At 36.3% G+C, this 18,071-nt stretch overlaps 1 protein-coding gene across 7 annotated transcripts in view; it reads left to right on the top strand.

Moving 5' to 3' along the window:
* Window positions 1-339: 339 nt before the first annotated feature.
* Gpr174 (G protein-coupled receptor 174) overlaps window positions 340-18,071 on the top strand; it is a 33,899-nt gene continuing 16,167 nt past the window's right edge. The window contains exons 1-4 of one of the 7 annotated variants that reach the window (XM_076561433.1): window positions 340-754; window positions 4,032-4,090; window positions 10,390-10,469; window positions 10,800-10,890. The gene's annotated coding sequence lies outside the window, so the exon portion shown is untranslated. Of the gene's footprint in view, window positions 755-4,031; window positions 4,091-9,774; window positions 10,470-10,799; window positions 10,895-18,071 lie in introns of those variants that run through there. The other 6 variants (XM_076561435.1, XM_076561436.1, XM_076561437.1 and 3 more) reach the window with 6 other exon arrangements.

The following is an 18,071-nucleotide window of genomic DNA, read 5'->3' as shown; positions in this document are numbered from 1 at the left end:
GCACTCAGCTTCTGCAAATGACACAATAAACAGTCTCTGTGTTATCACAGACTCAAAGCTCAGTGCAACCACAAAACTGGAAGACAATGCATTATGGCCCTATAAATAGAAAGGACCATTTCTTCTGCTAAATGTGAAGCTTTGCAAGTGCTATGTACAGCCTGTTGTGTAGCCTTGCATCATTAATGAGAGAATGAGAGAAAGGGAGAGGAGATGAGAGAGAGGGAGGGAGGGAGGGAGGGAGGGAGAGAGAGAGAGAGAGAGAGAGAGAGAGAGAGAGAGAGAGAGAGAGAGAGAGAGAGAGAGAAGGGGGGGCTCTGCTCACCCACTGGAAAACGGAAGTGTTCAGTGTGATGAGAACAGCTTTCATATTTCACTCTGACAACTCACTACCATATTTTCCAACATGGTAGTGGGTTGGTAATCCTGAAAATTTTACCTGCCCTTTTCCTTTTGCCTTCATTGTTTTCTTTTGGTCCTCCTCCTCCTCCTCCTCCTCCTCCTCCTCCTCCTCCTCCTCCTTCTTCTTCTTCTCTCTCTCTCTCTCTCTCTCTCTCTCTCTCTCTCTCTCTCTCTCTCTCTCCCTTTCCCTCTCTCTCCTTCATTACTTTTGGAAGGGAGTGAATGAGGACTGGATTAGTTGTTTTCAGAAAAAGGAGCTGTATCGACACACAGATCAGTAGCATCCTTGTTGAAGTGGCTGTCACATGAATTCTTTGGAGACTTCTGAAGAAAAGAGAAAAAAACTGAAACGGTAGGTTCAAAATTTGTTAATTCATAATTAGCTCTCATATGTGCCTTTCGCCCTTGGTATCTAGAATTGGACTGTTGGCATCAGGTTCTAGCTAATTTGTCAGGTCTAAGTAGTTACAAATATAATAAACTTGAACCATCCACAAAGGTTATTTCCCTGGAGTTTGCACAAGCAACAATAATCATATGGTTGTCTGCTTCAGGTAGGAGGAGGAATTTTACCTTGAACTTGGAAAAATGTAAGTTTGAAATGGAATGTTTCTTTTTATAATAATGTTTTTAGCTCAAGTAATATCAGACAAAATAGGATAGTGAATATTTGTAATTTAGCCTAGCATGCATTAAGAAAGGTTACTGGGTGATTTTCATCTACACTTTGGTATAATATTTTGATGATGATATTTCTTAAACTGTTGAATGATTAAAATAGTTGACTCATTGCCCCTTTCAAAATTCTTTAGAAAATGAGTACTATAGTACTATAGTATCTCAAGACTTTAACCAGCATGAATTCATTTTCCTCTCTGTATGAGTTACATATTTTTATTGTAAAAGTGAATTGTAGTTAATAGTAACTGTAGAGCGATTCTACTATCAAAAAGCAACCTGGAAGAGAAAGCATGCTTATAATGCGAGAGGGGAAAAATAAGACAAACAGGCACAGCTTGTCTGATTCTCTTAGATAAGCTATGTGTTATTAGAGCAAGCAATCAGTACAATAAAAAAATGGAGAGTATGATTTGGGGTTTCATTTACATTTCTGATCACTATAATTGACTTAACTTGTTTTCTACAAAATCTAAGTTGGGTTGTTTTATCTTTTGTGGGTTTTTGCTTGTTTGGAAATATTAAGAAAGATGCCTTCTAACTTTAAGCAAATATGAAGCTATCATTGGCATGTAACTGCTAGGAGCTGTTTTAGAGATTAAAAGTAAGAAAAAGGTGGACTTCTATGTGTGATAGGGCAGGGATGAAGAGGGATTTAGAACATGACCAAGGATTAGATCTCAAGTAAGTGTCGTCTTGCTTTGCTGTCAAGAGCCATGTCTTTGGATTTGCTTTTATACTGGGGTAATTTTCCATGGGAGGAAAGGTATAATTTTATTGAACAAGCAGAAATGGCTATTTCAGAGAGCTTGGGTCATTCAGCAAAGAGTAGCTCTTTCCTCTAGCTGCTGTGAAATTGAGATATGCAAAAAAATACATTAATCTAATCGGATGAATTGAAATTCTTTAGTATAAGCAGACAATATGCTAGTCACATTGCCAAATATTTACATTATATAAAAGCCATCCTTCAAGAAGTCTGTGTTGATTGCAGAAAGTTTGTTTTGTTCTTGGGATACATGTCCCTGCCTTTTTTTGCCTATATGTTTGCAGTAATCTTACTGTGGTGAATCATCTAATATATCCACTCTGGTGGGAACTCTTTAATATGGTGCTGGGTATTGTAAGGGCAGAAAAAAAACCTCTAGGAACATAAAATGGGATATTACCTGCTCCAAAATGCTCACTGAATTTCACTAGAAGACTTTCAGGAATGAATTTAGTGCCCTTTCTGCTAGGTAGCTGAAATGCATGGGAAAAAAGAATATGTCTTTTTTTTTCTTCTGGTATAGTACTGTCTCTTCTCATATCAATCAGATTACTAGAAGCAGAAACAGAATTTAACTCTTTTCTATGACTGCTATGCAGTCCTGAGAAATGGAGTACAGGCAGTTCCACTTCCCTTGCCTATTAAAATGAATTTCCTTTTAAGGTTGGTCTCTCAAAAGTCAGTCTCCTAGGAAGAGAATAAAAACTTCATCAGAATGTTACCCTGACCATTTGTGGGAATGAGAGGTACTTCTTTGTGGTTTTGAGAAGTAAAAAGCTTATATTTTACAATTGGAAAAACTGAGGCTCAAAGGACTGAAATGACTAGGCCAAGTGCTTCTTTACTTGAACAGAGAAAAGGCTAAAATTCTAGGTCTCTCGGCAGCTCATCCAGTGCTCATTTGACTTCTTCCTGCTGCCTAACAAGGCTCGTGGATGAAGATTCATGCATTATTCATTTGGAAATGTTAAAAGATGTCATTTTGAAATCACTCAAGAACCTCTCAATATCACGATGCACTCCAGGCTACCCCCAAGGACTCCAGTGGTGTAACAGACTTGATTTTCTGGGCTTTACCACTATTTCCTTGTAAAATAGGAAAGAACTATTCCTACTTTGCCTATATGTAGAATAGTAATAAAATGTAAATTGATACTAAGTGCTTTAATAAAACAAGAATACATATGTGGCCATGTACCTGATGTGTATGTGTTATATCTAGTGTCCAGAAAATTGTGTGGTCAATACAGAAGGGAAAGAATGTATTCAGGAAGTTATGAGATATAGCCATTCCAGATTTGGGAAGGTAGTGGAGATTTCAATATATCTGCCTGGCTAAGGCAAAGGTGTGAGAAGGCTGGATAACTAGAGTAATTGCTGGGGAGCGAGTCCAAAAGATGACATTCTAGTTAGTTATTTGATTGTTATTCACATTTATCATAAACCCAGGCACCGTTTGGGATTCGAAAATTGAAGTAACTTTTGTTTGTATAGTCCTTGTAAGCCGAGTGAAAGAGGGCAGTGTGCTTCTTTGGCAGATTTTCCATGTCCACCACAGCTACCTTTGCATTAGCCAAGAACCAAAATGCAAATAAAGTGTCCCTGAAATAGGAGTGTAAGCTACTAACGAAAATCAAGTCTGTACAGACTCTGAAAACTGGGGCCTAGATAAGGAACTTCTCTCCCTCTCATTATTTAGTAAGGAAGTTTATGTTGATTTATTGCCCTGGTCAGGTCTGGGTTACATAGAAGCACTCTCTATTCTCAGAGCAGAAATGTGGGCTTCTAATTCAAGGTCAGCTTGCATCTTGAACAGCAGAGTTACTTTTCTTACTGGGAACAAAAAATATGTCAGCGTCTACAACTAAGTAAAAGAAAAAAAACATTCACTCATTTCCTTTTTGTGCCTTTATAAGTTTTTAAAAATTATTATTTTTATACAATAAGAACATGATAAGATCATATTCTTTCCCCTCCCCAACTCTTGTTCCTCCCAACCTCCCCACCCACCCACCTCATTTCCTATTTTCTGACAATGAATGCATTTGCTTCTCCAAAAGGCTTTTGTTTAGTGTATAATATGTATGGGAGACAATATCAGAATTCAGCAACAGATGAGTGGCTTTAAAATAATTATAACCACAAATATTTACCTAAAATTATTTTATGTTTAATTTGACAGAGCAGATCCAAGTGGTTTTTAAAAGCTGATGGTGGTTCAGTGTGAGATATTTCTTATAAGTAAGTGATTTTTTTACATTATAAAATAATTCTTATTGAAAGACAACAGCAATGACAATGGTTTACTACTTAGTGGATTTGCTCTTTGTTAGGTGATACTAGGTGACTTATATATAAGGTAGTATTTTCCTAAATGTGTAGGCTCTTTGAAGGGCTGGGCTAAACAGTGCTCTTGAAAAATGAACCGTGTGGGAAGAATAGACTTAGGTGTGATTTTACAATTGAATATTGTTACTACTAAATTTGATTAAGAGAAGAAAATGCTCATAGAGGGAAGTTTTCAAACTTCTGCTTTATTTGAATCTGTATCTATCTGGATCCTTTTAATTCTTCTACCAAGGATCTTTATTTAATCTTGTAAAATACATTTATTTGGCTTCCCCCACATTTGTCTGTGATGATAGCACCTTAAGTCTACATTCTCGAGTCTACTTTTGGTTGGAGTTTTTCATCTCACCCACTGTGTCTTTTAAACCCTGACATACTCTGATTCCAAGGGCACCATAGATTTCTCAGTCTTCCAAGCTAAATAAAGATAAATCGAAGACAGGCTTATTTCTCAACATGCCAAAGGAGTCTGTATAATAAAAACTTCAGCTACATTGTCTAGTATCAGCTTCTTTGAGGAAGAGCTACTAAGAGAAGAAATGGCTGGTTTATCAACGGTAGGTACAGCCCACATCAAGGCATCTGATACAGTAATGCCTTCTTCTGTCAAACACTATGACCTCCAAACATTCACAAAACTGAAAAGAAAAATCTATCTAGATGAAGCAGTATGAATACGATAGTCTAGTTTTGAAGTGGCAAGTCTAGATAAGTAATGTAGGACTAGAACCAATAGTATTCTGAGTGCTTCCCATATCTTGGGTGTGGAGCTCCTCTGCTTGTCTCTGATCACCTGGTAAAAAGTTCCTTTTGGTCGTGGGAAGCAGTGTAAACACCCTTCAGCGTAATCTCTCAGAAGACACTTAAGAATCTGCAGGGGGAACTAAATTGTTTTTCAGAATACAATTTGACATGATCATAGTTGATGTAGAATTCTTTCTTAATACCCACCGTAGTTCTAAATTTCAGTTGAAAAAAATTACACATTGAAAAATATCTCTGTGTCTGTTTTAGTCTTACCTAGAGAAAAATCACCGATGAAACTTAAAACTGCCTGGCTTTGGGGAATCATTAAATTTGAAAGTTCTGTGACATACTCCAATAGGCAAGAGATATTAAATTTGATTACCTTAGGTTGTAAGTTCCTCTCTGACTGGGACGTGGGCCAGTCACATATGGGTATAGTAAAACCACAAGCTAAGCAAATACCTGGATATGTGCATGATGGCTATGCATTCTGGCTCCTCCCAAATGCTATGGCACTACCATTATGCAAAATGGCTTGGAAATGCTAAATACAGATGCAATCTTTCTTCCCCCTTTTCATTTAGTGGTATTTATTTATAGACATGAATAGGAACTTGGAACTATTTGCACACATATACAAATTCAGTGCTAAGTCATCCTAGTACATAGTACTGTAGGATGCTACCTTGACAATTTAAAGTCTAATAGTAACAACTGCAAACATTAGCTAAATTGTCATGTTTGGCCAAAGGATAGAAAATGCTGATTTTAAGAAGTGATGATAATTCATTATATTTTTTTTTTGTAAAATTTCAGTGCATTAGTTAAGGGATATATTTTATTTTCCTATCTAAAAGTTGGTTCCTGACAGAAAATTTTAATTTCACACAGGCTTTTTGTTGATGTGGAGTTAAAATTACATTTGAAAAAAAATGTCTAGAAAGTAAATGAGGTTTGATCTGATCAATCTCAAATCCTAACTGCACTAACTTTATGATGTTTATGAAGGATTCGAGTCTTTGCTCACTGTCTGTTCCCTCAGCTCTTGGTGCTCACTCTGCTTCCTTTAACAAAGGGAAAAATATTCAGAGCTTTGCCAAAGTTTGGGAAGCATCTGTGAGTTCCCAACTCCTAATGGTTCTGGATACTGGCTTCAAAGCAAGGCAAACATTTCACCAGGTTCACACTATCGTCAAGCTTTGATTATTTTCATACAAATGTAACTGTGCTAATATATGTTCCTAATAACAATTTTAAGTTAAATTATTAAACACTTAAGCAGCTACTCAGAATCTTGATTTTGCAGGCCTTTGGAGCTTATCTACTACTGGTCCCAAATTTTATCTTGAATTCTTTTGTTTATTTATTATTATTATTATTATCATTGTATTATTTTGTTTTTCAAGAAAGGGTTTCTCTGTGTAGTTTTGGTGCCTGCCCTGGATCTCGCTCTGTAGACCAGGCTGGCCTTGAACTCACAGAGATCCTCCTAGCTCTGCCTCTTGAGTGCTGGGATTAAAGACGTGCGCCACTGCCGTCTGGCTTATCTTGAATTCTTAATCAAACCTATTATGACCCTTCCTTATTGTGTAGTACACTGTACTAAAGGATTGGGAAAACTATATTACATTTTTACACCCAATTATTTTCCTTCATTTTAGAAATGAAGAAATTTTTGCTAAAGAAGTGAAACAACTTGCTCAAATTATAGCAATTGTCTTGGTTCTGTTGCCTTTTCTGAAAAACACCTTACTAAAGTATGATTGACATTTGAAAATTATGAGCATCTTGATTTCAAACCAAGTTCTTTTGCAGGTTAGGGCTCTTTCCATTACTCTGTTGTCTCCATATATGAAAACTGCCCATATTTACTACTGCGTTTGGGCCTTTTCACTTGGTGATCAAAAACATTTATATTAGAGAGAGTCCAAATGTATAAACAATTTCAAAACTGTCGATTTATGCTAAGTGAACTTGGGAAGGGTTGCTAACCATGTATATAAAGGGAACTAAAGAATAAGATAGGGATTATTAGCAGCATTATTTCAATTAAACTTTATGGTGTGTTTATTTTTCCTGGGTAAAATGAGAAACAAAAGGAGGCATGTACCAAACGCTTATCCCAATGAAGCATATTTGAATGGGGAAGATAAACTACACATATGACTATATAAGTGGGATTGACAGAACCCTTTGTCATAAACAGGGTCAATACACGGCTTTTTAAATTTTTAATTTTTTTTTTTAAATCACTGCCTTCAATGAAGCTGGTATGATTTTGAAAGTAGATTAGATCAAGGATATCAGAACTTTCATAAAGCTTGGCTTGATTGTACCTAATCTATGACATGCTGGGGTTTAAGAGCAAGGGCCCTATATTATAGCTATAAGGCTCTGTGAGATATTAGAACAAAATATGTGGTTCTATGTGTAAGTTAATACGAACACAAGGGAAAGGCCTAGGAAAAAACTCTGCCCTAAGCTTCTCTATATAGAACTTTGGGACCAATTTTATTTTTGTATGTAGTTATTTTATGACCTCCCGTTGAACTCTAAGAATTATGATGCTTAAGAATTGGAGGGAAAACAGGATCCTCCATGAAGAGAACCAGGGTGAAACAAAATCTGTGAAAGCAGACAATAGAGCAAATGTTGTGCCTGTGAGTAAATTGTTGCATCAGCAATAAGGATAGGAGTTGCCTGTTTCAGGCTCATAGCACAGTCTATGAGTATATTAGACAAAGAAATAACTGCATTCTAACTGATTAGGAACTCACTGGTGGAGCCATCTTGTCAGCTCTGAGCTCAGAGATTAACACAATACTACATAATACAAGAACAAGGTTTTAGATAGTCTCCTCTCATTGTAAATTAGTCTGAATCATTTTCTCCAGCTCACATTATACTTAATTTCATGTTGACATTTCATATCTAAGAAGGAATAGGGGGAGAACCTTGGGAGGTCAACTTCTGAACACTTTTATAAATCATAACCAACCATTGCTGGAGTTTTAAGTCATGCTCCTTTGTGTCTAGCTAGGGGTATAAAAGTGAACAAAAAAAACTAAGCTTCCTCATTTCTCTGTCTGCAGAAACAGTATGAGTGAGGGCACTACTCTTTTGCAAACAGGGATCATTGTGCTGAAATGAACAGACACTTTGCAAAACTGGTCAGAACTCCTCTGTACAGTTTCCAAAATACAATGTTATTGCTTTGCAATCACACTGGGAAAATTGAGTCTCACCTTCCTTTCCTTGACAGATTTTCTTCAGCACACGGAAGCAGTATGCTCAGTTAAGCTTGCAGCTTGAAATGCTTATGCACAGCAAAATAGTTACAAAATCTGCAGCTGAGTAAATGGAAAAGAGTAACATGAGGATTATGGATCAGTGAAATCACTGCCTTTGGACATGCCTTGTGATTGCTTAACTACCTTAAAATTTATTGTGGGTGTGTATTCCAAATCTGTGCCAATCTTCTATAGGTCTTCACGTTTGACCTATTCAATTTAGGAATTGATTTTGCATGTTTCTTGTGACTCTCGGGTTTTTGCTGTGAGGCAATATGTTTTCTTAGCCAGGGTTTAAGTTTTGCATGAAATCTACCGTGCTGACTTAGTTTGTAAACAAGGTGTTATTCATTTTACTGCTGAACCTCTTCTTTTTTGGTCAGTTGTTTAGCAGGTTGTAGCATTAGAAAAGCAGTCAAAGAGTCCCATTTCTAGTCTTCAGTGCCAATGAAAATGGATACACTAATGTAAAGAATGTGCATACATTTGTGGGAAGACAGGGAGTTGATGAGAGGAATACATAGCTGTTTGTTCTGCACATCGTAAGGAACGCCAGTGTCCAGAATATTGAAGAAAGTGGAGTGACACTGAGTTTTAGTGGTTTGTATGTGGTTGTCTGATTTACAGAAGTAATATTTCTAAATAATGTAAACCCTACTTTCAAATGATGTGACTGTATGAAAGAGGAATATCTACACACAGGCAATGTGGCAATAATAGTGGGAAAATACGATATAAAAAAAGGAAATAGGCTTTTGCTTCAAAACAGGTTCCAGGCCTGGCTCTGCCATTAACTTATTAGATAGTAAAGGGTGAGTCCTTTAAGATAACTGCTTCAGTTATCTTGTTTTTAAAGCTAATGCATCAATAGATTTTTAACACACTATTAGCAAAGTTTTAATAAAGGATTAATAAAATCTAATGTTAACATTCTTAATCTGTTTCAATAGTACATTGGAAATCACAATAATATTTGCTGAGTTATTATCACCATCAGGTATATCTGTCTATATGTGAACTGGCTTAATTTGTAGAGTCTTCCTAGGAAGTTTTTGTTTATAATACAAGGCATTGGAGCTGTCTATAATCTATCATCCCATGAAAATGTGCCTAAATCAATAATGACTTCTATATTTTTAAATAACTCTGTTGAGAAAATACCTGCATGCTCTCTGTGAAGATCATGGCGATTTCCTTCAGTACTACCGCTAATGCATTAGTTTAAATTCACATATGAAATTACAGTAGATTTGACTTTAAAAGTAAAAACATTGGTTTTAAGGAGATAAAAATGCAGTTAAAAACCAACAAAAGCTATAATCCCTGTTTATGCTTGTCATGTGAAAAGGGCAAACCAACACTGCTTAGTTAAGTGGGGTACATACGAGTTTTCTTGCCTGTCTCCTATGACAGGTCACCTTGCATTCTGAAGCCTCTGGTGATGCCCTTTTTTTACTCATCCTCTTTGGGTGTCTTTTTATTTTACTTTTTACCTTATTCCAAAGACAAAATTTTTTGGCTGCTCAATTTATAGCCTTGAACTTCTCATCCTCCTGCCTCCACCTCCTGAGTTTTAGAATCCATTTCTGTGTCAGCACACCCAGTTCGACAAAATAATCAAAACAGACCTTTAATAGTATTTATTCTCACTACTATTCCTTCTTAGTGTTTCTGAAGCATTTACTGAGACTCTCCTGTGTTTCTAGAATCCTGTTTTACAAGTGACAGAGGCAAAAAAGAAAGGATTGACAGTATTTATTGAGCACCTATTTGTGCTAAGCCACATTTCACTGAATTTTACCTGCGAGAGCTCATGTAATCTTAATGATGCATTCTAAAAGCAGGAGTCTTTTATTCTATTAACTTTCTAAGATGAAGAAAGTGAGAATATGAGGCCAGGTGACATGGGGCAAAAGAAAGAGGAAAGGGTGATTGATTTGAGATTCTCCTAGAGAAAGTTTCAATTCATGTCTTCAGTAGGAAGTGCTTGGAGTAACCGTATGATGTTAAAAGGACAAACTCACCCTATATAGAAGCAGCCTACAAGCATGATAAGGGCACACGGGAGGCAGCTTTGTGAAGAAATTCGACTTCTAGCACCAGCTATGCTCACAACCAGTGGCCAGCTGAGTCTTCTTCCATGTGTGTTACCAGGAAGTGGGACAACTGCAGTGAGGAGAACCTCAGAAGACTCCTGACAGATGAAAAGAGAGCTACTTCCCTCCACTAATGCTGTGAGTTTGACTAGAGACTGTGGGATTTTTCTAGGATAACTCATCAAAGTTGAGAGCACCTTGTGACCAGGGAGTGACTTGTGAAGCCTGCCAGTGGCATTCCTATCTTCTCTCACTCTTTGCAAAGGCTGCCAGGTCAAATGAGATGTCAGATGGGAAAAGGGCTGCTACACATTCTACCTTGCAACTGCTAAGGGCTAGATGTAGCTATCTCTCATTCCCTTTTGCCTCTGGTAATCCATTCTGGTGTCTCATAATGCACAGCTGCTGAAACTTCCTAGTCCTCCATGCTGCACTGGATCACTGTTTTGTGTTCTGTTTTGTTTTCAGGCATGAATGAATTAATCAGCCCTATTCTCACAGCATCTGCAAGGGACCTGATTGGGGTGATTAAGAGCTTCTATCAGCACTGGATAAAACAGTAGGTACTTAAACATTATCTTGACTTTTGTTCCAGAATCCCTCTCCCCCAAAAATTACTCTTTCACCCAAAGGTAACCAGGCAGATACTGAGAGCCTCCATTGGCTACCTGCTGCGTGTTTACTGTTCTATATAGTAAATTACCATGTAGTGATAAGGTTATAACAGTGAAACGATATAGCCTTGTATTACATGAAAGAATTTGTTTACTAGAAGATTTGGTAAAATGTGGTACTTTAATTTTTCCCTTTGGGGTAATATTAGAGCCTAGGCAAAGCTAAAATTAATAATTACCCTGTTTTTAATTGCTATTTAGATATTGTGTCTACTGTCAATACTTTTGGTATTGTAAAACATACTGCTTACAATTGTTGCTAGTTTTTCCAGCCTCTGAAGTCAAAGGGGAGTACTTAAGTTATTTTATTATAAACGTGTCCCTATTGGTATGAGCTGTTTATTTCATAGTCTTAAAAAACAAACTAGAAAATCAGGGTACCTAGCCTTTACTTACATTTGAAATTAAGTGTACTTAATGATTATATAAACATTTTCAGTGTTACACACACAAACATGTACCACACACTGGCCTCTCTCTGCATAGACAAAAATAAATAGAATAATAGTTGTATGTTGAGGAAGAATATGACATTTCCTCAGATGGAAAAGTGTAGTGAGCATGAACAAATTACATAAATATTAGGCAAATGTGTACTCATTGGTTGGCAAGTCTCTGGCTGGACACATATTAGAAAGGTATAGATTTCAGAATGAGAAGTGTGGGTACCTTTTTTCCTTCTTATTCTAGAGCTCTGCTCTTAGAATTATATTACTCAAGCACCAATGTAGATATATAATCACTGTTAGGAGATATGTATAGTGCTTATGGTTTTAAAGTTAAACATTTTTTAAGCTAAAATAATGTGCAAAGTAGAAAGTGGCTCTTTGGGAAATAGAAGGACTCCAGCAGGAGAGAGGAGGCATGAGAAAGGGTAATTGGGGTTGGGAATGACAAAAATTTTTTATGTACATATATGTATGAAGTGGCCACAGGGTAATAAATGAGTAAATAAATCATAAGCAAAGTAACTGCATAGATAAATTAAACATGGTTGTACTCTTCTACGGATATACCAGAGTAGAACAAATTATTTCCTTAACCAGGAAGTTAGGTGTTTAATAACCAATATTACTACTATAGTACACATGTCCTCTGCATGGGAATATGTTTATATTTAATGGAATGTATTTCAGTATGTATTCAATTTGGGGCATCTGGAAGCCACATTCAAGTTATTGGACCCATTCTTTCTAGTTGCATGTTCTCCTAAAAGAGGAAAGATTTTTTTTCTTGAGACTTTCCTAATATAGTGAAAGTGAGTATTAACAAGAGACAGGAGAAATAAAGTCAGGCATGTGTCCACAGCATATTATATATTACTGAAACATGGCACATAATAGAATAGCCTATATAGTAAATGACATGTAATTATTATCAAAAATGACCATCTATTAGCTCAAATGAAGTACTATATGTGTATTGAAAGTATTAGTGGTTGAAAGTGCTGGGTAATCTTTGTACTTTTGTGGAAATATGAAATTCACTTAAACAGGGAAAAATTCAGATAGTTATTTATTAATTTCATACAGTGTGTTTTGATCATATTCATACACCCCCAACTCTTCCTTGATTTATTTTCCTTCCTTACCCATCCAACTTTGTGTCCTTAAAAAAAAACTTCAAGATAATTTTTGCTGCCCAAATATGCTTGATTGTGTGGTGTTTCACTGGAGAGTGATTGACTTATTAAGGGTACACTCTTAGAGAAAACTGTCTCTCCTTTTTCCAGCAGCTAACAATTGCCTGCAGTTCTATGGCTTCTGGCAGAATTCTGGTTCCCATCTCTCCTCTCCATGCTAGAATTGGATCTGGCTAAGGCTCGCATAGGTTTTGTGGGTGCTATTTTTTTTTTTTTTTTTTTTTTTTTTTTTTTTTTTGGTTTTTCGAGACAGGGTTTCTCTGTGTAGTTTTGCGCCTTTCCTGGAGCTCACTTGGTAGCCCAGGCTGGCCTCGAACTCACAGAGATCCGCCTGACTCTGCCTCCCAAGTGCTGGGATTAAAGGCGTGCGCCACCAACGCCCGACTTGTGGGTGCTATTAAAAGCACTGTTTGTATGTGCAGCTGTCCTGCTGTGTCTAGGAAATAATTTTTCTTTGTTGTAATCAATCCAGGCTCTCACATCCTTTCTTCCTCCTCATTTACATTTCTTTCTGAGCCTGGGGAGGAGTATTTGTGGTATAGATTTTCCCTTTAGGGCTGAGCATTCTGCACTCTGTTATTCGATGCATGTTGACCAGTTATGGTTCTCTATGTTAGTCACCATCTACTGCAAATAAAGGCTTATCTGATGATTGTTGGGAGATGTATTGATCTATGGGTATAACAATAAGTCATTAGGAGTCAGTTTAACACTGTGCCCGTTTAACAGATTAAAAGTAGTAGGTTCTCCCATATAGCCTATGATATGTCTAGCTATAAGTTCTTAGTCTGATAATAGTGCCAGGTAGGGTTTTATCTCATGAGGCAGGCCATAAGTCCAATCAGAAAGTTGGTGGTTGTTCCCATGATGTTTATACCCATATTACATCAGTGGGTATGTCTCCCCCAACCCATTATTATTGCAGTTCACAGTGTTTACAATTAGGTAAGACTAATTATTACATCTCTTTCTGGTAGCTTGCATGGCACCATCTAGCACTACAAAAGTTAGAAAGTAGAGGTGGAGTTTCCAGGTCAGTACCAGCTTGATATCTCCACGTCCTACTATTCAACCATGTGATATCTTTAGCAATATGGTTTTATTGTTAAGTTCCGGAGGTTAACCAAGAGCAATGCAAAAGTTTTTAATATTTGGTGGTCTATTGGACCTCAATAGTCAACAAATATCCTCTAGTAGATATATTGAGTGAGCGAGAGAGAGAGAGAGAGAGAGAGAGAGAGAGAGAGAGAGCTCATACAAGATGATATCCCTACTAGAGGCTAACAAAAAACTCAATGATGTGTATAAGTTACTTTTTTTGTAGTTGTTGGATATATGTGTGTGTGTGTGCATGTGCGTGTATGTGTATGTGTGTGTGTATGTATGTATATGTATACACATATTAATATATATACACTAGCAGGTTTTCATGTGTTTATTTTGAAAGCTTTTTGATGTTATTTTCTCTTCCCATATTCCCTTTTCTATCCTAACCTCTATTTCCCAAACCTAGGTTAACCCTTCCTCTTCAATTATTCCTTTTTAACCCTTTATAGATGTATATTTTATCTTCCCTCACTTAAAAGCCCTTCTCCATAGCTCCTTAATGATTTCATGACCTCTATGGGTATTCCTAGTGAAACGTGTATCTGAAAGAAAACATGTGATGTTTGTATTCTGGGTCAATGTTACCTCACTTAGAATGATTGTTTCCAGTTCTATCCATTTACTTGAAATTTCACAATTTTATTTTTCTTAATAGCTGAATAATAGTCAAATGTGTAAATATACCACAGTTTTATTATCCATTCATCAGTTCACAGATATCTAGACTCTTTCCATTTCATGGCTATTGTGAGTACAGCAGCAATAAGCATTGACAAGCAGGTAGCTCTACAGTAGGACATGGAGTCCTTTGGGTATATTCCTAAGAGTGGTATAGATGTAACATGTATAGATCTATTTTTAACTTTTTTTTTGAGGCATCTCCACACTGATTTGTATAGTGTTCGACCAGTTTGCAGTCCCATCATCAGCAAATAAGTGACCTCCTTTCCCCATATCTGGGTCAGCATTTGTCATCATTTTTTTAAACTTTAGCCATCCTGACTGAGGTGCTTTTAACTTGTGTTTTCCCAATGAGTAAGAATGTTGAATATTTTAAAAATGTTTCTCAGCCTTTTATGTTTCATCTTTTCAGAACTCTCCATTTAGATCTATGCCCTAATTTTTAAAATGAGTTAGTTGTTTTCTTACTGTTTCCTTTTATGAGTACTTTATATATTCTAGATACTAACCCTCTGTTGAATGTATAACTGTTCTATAGGATGTCTCACTCAAATGATGATGTGCTTTGCTGAACAGCCAATTTTTTGTTTCATGTAAGTCCGATTTATCGATTTATTATGAATAGAAAACAAATAAAGCAATCCAACAAACAATAAAACCCTTAAGAAGCCATTTTGAATGGAGAGTTAGATGAAATGCATGACAGAGAAAAGATAAAGCTTATATTTCTAAAGTCATAGCAAATCAGGTATTAATGGTATCAGTGGTCTTCTCAGTTCAAGGACTGTTGAGGGAGGGGAGATAGCATGCACTGCTATAAAGGGTTAAAAGGGAATGACAGAACAGGAAGGGAAACTGGGATGAGTGAGTGGATGGTAAGGTAGAACAGGGAGTATAAGGAGGGAGAAATAACACCTGTATGGAAGAGAAGTGTCATTGTTTTAAGTAAATTTACTCTCAGGGTTGTAAACTGTTTTAATTTTCTAGTAATCCCATCAGTGAATGCTTATATAAATGATGGCCAGAAAGATATAGAAATAGTTTAATGGATCAGGGGCCAATTATAGAACAAATAATAGGTGTACCTGACTACTCTTTATTGTAAAATGATTTCTCAGATCTGGAATTACGTGGTCACTGACATAATCACTGAAACAATTACTTATACCCTAACCTCTCAAAGAGCTATATCCAATATTTTCTCCCCTAATATATACCTTAGTTGGTAAGTACATTGATGCTATATGAATTCAAGTGTTTGCTGCAGGTTAGAAGTGTTACTAAAATGTTATAAAATAAAGAGGTAGACATTTTAATGAACTCAACCTAAATGAGTCTCAAAATGTGACTAGTCAGTTTTCATTCCAATGAAATAGATGCCTAAAATTAACCAAATATTATAAATAATATCCTTCACTGAAAATACCCCTTATTTTTGTTACACATTTTAGTTTAATAATCTCTTCTTTCTTTAGCTTTCCATAGCTTGTATTTAAGAGAAGAAAACTATAAATTAACAAGTGGGAGGTGAGTGCCTAAATTATATATAAACTCACCCTAATCCAAATGAAGTCACCAAGCGTACTGCGGTATCTGGAAGTACTGGTTTGCATTCTGAATGGACAATGGTGTAGAGTTAAATATTTAGCCTATGGAATAATTAAAATAAGTAAATCAACATTGGAGCTAAAGTCAGAGACAAAAATGTGTATCTTAGCACGCTTTGTGCTGGGATAACCTTGCATGGTGGAAGCCTAAGAGAGAAATAAGAGATCGAAAAAAAACAGAGAGAGAACTCGGTTTTCAATGTTATATTTTCAGGCCTTTGCAGTGTAGACATGTGAAAGGTTTGCAAATTGCAAGGAGATATTTTAGCTTCAATCTGATTTAAAAAAAAAACAACTGTAGGCATGTCAGTCTAAAATAAGAAAGTCATGTTATTTAACAAAACAAAAGGGAAGTAGGGCTATCACACATGTCAAAATGTTGTAAACAGAGATGAAATATGAATATTTGTTCGCTTCTGAAATCCTGTTGTGTATTACTGGGTATTTTATGCCTCAAAACCATAAAAACTTGTATTTGCCAGTGAGGATTCCTTATTTTCTTGCCGTTCATCTTAGGTGGAAGAGGCCCTTAGTTATTTGAGCTAATTTGAGCTTGGAATATAAGTTCATATTCTTTCTATAAATATATATGCTGAAGATTGAGAAGAGGACATTCTCTAGATTTCTTAGAGATTTTAAATTCAAACAGGACATCATTAAAATAAGTTGTAATGTATTTAGTTTTAAAGTCAAACAAGAGTAGCACATCATGTTGCCCTGATAATCCTCTCATTAATTCTCAGTGCCAAGTTGTATTATACACTGAAATGATGAATATCTAAACTGTACAAATGTCATAATCATTGCCACTTATTGAAAAATTATTGAGTAACAGAACATTATTTAATACGTAAGTGTATAAAATTCTGGTTAAATATTGCCTTTGCATCAAATTTTAAGACCTGGCCTGGTCCAAGCAGTAATTATGATGACATCTGTAATTCTTTAGGAAACATCATCCCTGCCCTGGAGGAGAGAAAAATTGCCATGTCTTTGAATCTAGTAACTAAAAGATGAATTGTGGGAAGAAAAGAGTCATTTGTAAAGGACTCATTTCACATATTTTATCATTAATGGACCATTTGTTGGATGCCTTATCATACAAATTTATCACAAATTCAGTGAAGATCTATAGTTTTGTTTGATGGCAGATATTTTAAATATCTGGGTGTACTTATTACAGACCTGGAGTGGGATGGCACCCAAGTGAGTATGTCATTACCTGGGTACTTGAAAAGAGGTTATAATGCATTTGTAACAAAAGTCTTTGTTTTAAGGCTAATCTTGGATTCTCTTCATCTTACTTCTATATCTTTCTTTGGATTCAGGACAATGAGTTATAATTTTTTTGTTTGGTTCATTTTACTCGATTATAAATGAAAAACGGTTGGTAGGAGGTACACTAGCAATGTACTGCTCTATGCTTCTACCAAAGCCAAGAGGAGTGTGCTACACACAGAATTACTACTGGTAGAAAGTCAATCAAGGAATCTATCTATCTTTATTGTTTTTTGAGACAGTGTCTATGTACCTGAGACTCTTCTCATCCTCACAATCCTCCTGTGTCTACCTACAAGTGCTGGAACCATAGACTTATAAGCCATACACAGCTTTCCATCTTTAACTTTAATGTCACTCTAGTGGCAGGAAATAAGAAGATGACCATGAGAACAAATATCTGGTTAAAAATGTTCATTTGATTTCACTAATCAAGAGGCTAATTAATGCTGCTAGATCACAATACTGCTTTCTGGCATGTTGCCACCATCCAAGGAGACTGGGGGGTTTGCCTTGGATATTTTTCTGTTGTGATAAAAACAACATGACCAATGCAATTTATAAAACAAGTCATTTAAAGGTTTGCAATTCCAGAGAGTTAGAGTACATGATGGCAGTGTGAAGGCATGCCAGCAGAAGCAGCTGAAAACCCCCATCTTAAAACAGAAAACAGGAGACAGAGAGAGTACTGGGAATGGCTGAAGGCTTTTGAAGTCTCAAAGCTTGCCCCAGTGACACATTTCCCAAACAA

Source organism: Peromyscus maniculatus, chromosome X (genome assembly GCF_049852395.1).
Source record: "Peromyscus maniculatus bairdii isolate BWxNUB_F1_BW_parent chromosome X, HU_Pman_BW_mat_3.1, whole genome shotgun sequence".
In the NCBI taxonomy this organism is placed as follows: domain Eukaryota; kingdom Metazoa; phylum Chordata; class Mammalia; order Rodentia; family Cricetidae; genus Peromyscus; species Peromyscus maniculatus.
Note: the sequence above shows the minus strand (reverse complement) of the source record. Positions and strands in the feature narration are given on the sequence as shown.